Below are 4,764 nucleotides of genomic sequence, written 5' to 3' on the forward strand. Positions count from 1 at the left end.
AGAGAAACTTGAATTATACAATATTTAGTGTTTTACGATCAAAGATGCATAGATAGTAGACTATTGTATAGCTAGACCCTATGGCACCACATTTGTCTTTTTCCATGCTGTACGTTTTGCATTTTTAGATCATTTTTTTTTTAGTGAAAATGAATGCCTTCTATAATAGTTCTCTCTCTCTGTATATAAATGAAAAGTGTATGAATTTTTTTTTTTCGTTGTTAAATCGGATAATAATGTTTGTACCGAATATGGTTTCCTTGTTAAAACAGACAAAAGATATATCCGGTTTGAATACATGTGTTCTCGGATCGTCAACTTCATGAACTTGTTAGACTTTTGGAACTTTTTATGATGTAACGACAAGGTATAAATGAATTATTTCTGCTACTAAATTACGATTAAGTCATTAATATTTAAACAAAAGGTGTCCGCAATCTCAACTTATCAGATTATTCACGAAGGACATCATCATCAATGGAAATTTAAAAGACAGCTGAAAGAGAGAGTTCTGACTATTGTAATCCGACACAGATAAAACGCCTTTATGTGGCAGATATAATTACAAATTATGAAGAATCATAAGAACAATTTAAATAGATTGTCTGTAACTAGAGTACATATACATCTTACAAAGCCATAGCACAACCCTTATTGATATGCATAGTGATGATTTGTATAGGGAAAATGTATTGGTTTTAAAGTACACTGTCTATAATAATATAACAACTGTTTAACAAACAAGTGATAGATTGTAAATTGAAACAGTTTACTGTTCAAAAGACAAAAATTCTCATATGTGACCTGCTGAGAGATTTACTGAAAATGTTAAAAATAATAAGCCTACATGATGTACAAATATTGATAATTTTTGATAGTATTTCAAGTAATGCAAATGAATCATCTAAATTACAATCATCAGTTATTGATGGCGGTAGCAACATCGTAGAAGCATAATGATAAAAATAAGTAAATCTACATTTGTTTGAAATTTTTGTTTGTTTATTTTTTTTCCTCCCTGGTAGTTGTTGAAGTCTAGGCCATTATTAAAAATACTTTTGTTTGATGTACTCTGACCCACATTTTGCAAAATGAGTAGGTAGGTAGGTAGATTTTTTTGGCAGTATCTAACAAATTGATTTTTGTCATAAAAACACAGAATTAGAAATTTATTGATGTTTCATTACGTACACTGGACAGCTAGACAGATTTAATATTCATTTCTCCATAAAACAAGTGTCTTGGAGAAATTATAAACCTCAACTTTGTAATGAAACAAAATTTATTTCAATGACCCCCCCCCCCCCAAAAAAAAATTGAAATAAAATTTCAATACTAAAAAAATGATTGGGTAGGGGTGATTTTGATGGGTTATTCGGAGTACATCAAACAAATCATTTTTAGCACACAGAGCCAAAGGCTCAAGTGAACTTTTCTGATCGAAATTTGTCTGTCGCCGTCGTTTTCGTAATTTTTTCACATTTCAATCTTCTCAAGAACCACTGGGCCAATTTCAACCAACTTGCTATAAAGTATCCTTGGGTAAAGGGGATTCAAGTTTGTTCAAATAAAGGGCCATATCTTCTTCTAAAGGGAAATAATTACAAATAAATGAAAAATTAATGGCATCATTTAAAAATCTTCTTTTCTGGAACCACAGGGCAGTGAAAGATTCCAACTTATTTGGAAGCATCCTCAGGTAGTGTAAATTCAAATTTGTTCAATTCATGACCCCCAGTGTAGGGCGGGGCCATAATGGATGATCAATTTTACATAGGAATACATAGGAAAAAATCTTTTTAAATCTTCTTCACTAGAACCACTGTATCAGGAAAGATGACACTTATGTTGAAACATCATCAGCTAGTATAAATTCAAGTTTGTTCAAATCATGACCTCCGGGGTAGGACGGGGCCACAATGAACGATCAAAGTACATAGGAAAAATCTTAGAAATTCTTCTTTTCAAGAACAATAAAGCCATGATTGGTCATATTTATATACACAGGCGATGAAGTAATGTAGATATAATTTATTTAAATCGTGACACCCCCCCCCCCCCAGGAGAATAGAGGGGCCATAACAGGGGATGATAGTTATACAAAGGAATAAAAAAGATTTTCTTCTTAAGACCAGCAATGCTAATATGTGTCATATTAATTCAAAAGCATCCTTAGAAAGTGTAGAATCCCCCCCCCCCCCAAACCACTTTTATATCTAAACTTTTGAATACTGAACTGATTTATATTTTTTCCTACCCAAAGTGCTTTGGTGAGCAATGTGGCCCCTGTGACACTTGTTTATTGTTGGTCTTATAGGTGAAATCAGAATGCAATAGTAAATGTACATAATATATTCTTTCAGAGAGAAGAAAACTGACATTAAAGAACCAGCAAGATGTATGATGAATCAAGATGTGATCATGTGGTAAGTGGTAATTAATTCAGTCATAAATAGGCATGTATAACAATTGCATGAAAAGAAAAGAACTTGAGTTTAATTGGAATGTTGAAATACCAATTGCAAACTAAAAGAGGTTATGTAAAATTATGACTTGGAGTCTTCCTTTTCATTCCTCTATAAAATTTCTGTCTGGATGATATCTCGCATAATATACACCATGCAGTGAGGAATTTAGTTCACCCGAGATAAAAACTCATGTGAACTTTTCTGATCACCTTTTGTTTTGTGTTTTGTCCATCAAACTGTCTATCCATCTGTGAGCTTTTCACATCTTTAACTTCTTCCCAAGAACCACTAATTTTAACCAAGGTTGACACAAAGTAAGGATATTCTAAATTGTACAGAGGAAGCCCCCCCCCCCCCCCCCAAGGGGAAATGATTAACTCTCTTAAATATTATTGATATGATCATTGTTGAGCAACTTATAATTTTGTAACCTGTAGACTTTATTTTAAGAATAATGAATATTTGTTTAAGAGTCCTTTTGCCATGGTTCAAAGTTCAATTCAATCATTGAAAATATTTTGAGATATTTGAGGATTCAAGATATCAGGAGTAAAATGCTTAAAGAATACTTCCAAATTACTTCAACATACATGTATCTATGATATTCGAAATGCCAGAGTTCAACTGTATGGCTATGATAAAGTAGTAAATATTATAACTTACTAAAACTTTTTAACATTGAAACATGTTAAATGAAACAATACAAAAATGAAAAATAAGGACATGCACCTTTACTGATTTCTGGCTGGTCAGTATTTTGATGACTGTAATTTCTAAAATATTCAGTGAAACACATTGAAACTTTATTAGTAGGTATATGTTAACTAAATATACTATAAGGTAATATTTTTAAATGGGAAGTCTTGAACAAACAATACAACATGCATGTATGTAAATTGGGGCTAAAATTGGTTAATGGCTATCGCCTTAATTTTCAGTGACATAAAACAAGATTTAGAATGCAGGTAAATAATACTAGTAACTGTCTGTACATATGGTATAGCATATAGAACTTGTACTGAATGTTGATTAACTAAATCTTGAATGGCTGTTATGTTGGTCGTCTTTGATGAAATTTAGATTATTTGTATGTAAACTGAGTGTACATGCAATTTGAAATTAAACATGATTAAAGCATGTATATGCAATGCAATATATGATGAATTCATATTGACTTATATGGATATAGCTTTACATATATATGCATTGATTTTTTAGGGTCCTGTTCTGTGGATGCCATGAGATGATCTGTCTGTCCATCTGATATCACTTGTCCTGAGTATATTTTCTCTCCTCATAGCCCAATCTCACTCAAATTTAACTCGTAGAGTGCCTGTGGATGGAGGGTAAAAAGTGACCTTGGACAAATTATCTAGGTCAAAGGTCAGTATCAAAATACACTATATATCTTTATTTAAAGTCCTCGTCCAGAGCATAATTTTTCTCCCTTGGTATGATCTGGATTGTGTGCTTTGGGATGAAGGGTGTGTAGTGATCTTTAACCAATTTTCTAGGTCTAATATCAATTAATAAGAAAAAAAGATTTGTAATATCCTTGTCCAGAGCACATTTCTCTCCAATTGACTCAACTAAAAGCAGTGTTCTATGAGATGGTCATTTTCTCAATCATACCTGCTTTGATATTTATCTGGCTTAAAACATTACATGTACTATGTAATGTTCATTATTCTGATTTCATGGTCATTAAATTTAAAGACTGAAATTAATCACTGATATTGGTACAATAAAGGACATTGAGTGATCTTGTCAGATTTCTAAATAATATTCAAGCATACAATTCTTACAAAAATAATTTTTTATGAAAATATATTGCAGATCGCAGATGATGGAAAGAAAATACAAGGGAAGCTGATGTTGAAAGAAGTACTGAGTATTTAATCAAGTTTATGAATGGACTTAGATGTGAAAGACTACTACATTGTTTACCTAAGATATATGATTTTATTTATTTTGATATAATTTTAAAATAATGTTTTTGTACATCAAATGAATTATTAAACATATGATTTGATAATGCTTTTTCTTCTTTATACATTTTTTAATAGATTTTGAAAAGAAAACACAGTTTACCAAGGAAATTAATAATATGTATTTTGATTTAAAACTGCTGTTCTCTTTTCACATTCTAGAAAAGAAAGATTTACCATGGAAAATACAGGGATCCTTGAGCTTCCAGTTGCCTGTCAATCATTTCCCAAAATTGAAATGCTCAACCTACCCTGTAGTTTCCATGGTATGGAAACTATTACACCACAATTCCAAATTGCTTCTCGTC

The 4,764-nt window shown here is 31.5% G+C and overlaps 1 long non-coding RNA gene across 1 annotated transcript; it reads left to right on the top strand.

Annotated features, from left to right (window-relative positions):
* The first annotated feature begins 295 nt into the window (after positions 1–295).
* Positions 296–4,425, top strand: LOC133172722 (uncharacterized). The gene is made up of 4 exons (XR_009718960.1): positions 296–367; positions 2,364–2,426; positions 3,687–3,851; positions 4,305–4,425. It is a non-coding gene; the product is annotated as an uncharacterized LOC133172722 (long non-coding RNA).
* The last annotated feature ends 339 nt before the right edge of the window (positions 4,426–4,764 follow it).

Source organism: Saccostrea echinata, unplaced genomic scaffold (assembly GCF_033153115.1).
Source record: "Saccostrea echinata isolate AGI-Se365-2 ecotype Australia unplaced genomic scaffold, CSIRO_AGI_Sech_v1 ptg000054l, whole genome shotgun sequence".
In the NCBI taxonomy this organism is placed as follows: Eukaryota; Metazoa; Mollusca; class Bivalvia; order Ostreida; family Ostreidae; genus Saccostrea; species Saccostrea echinata.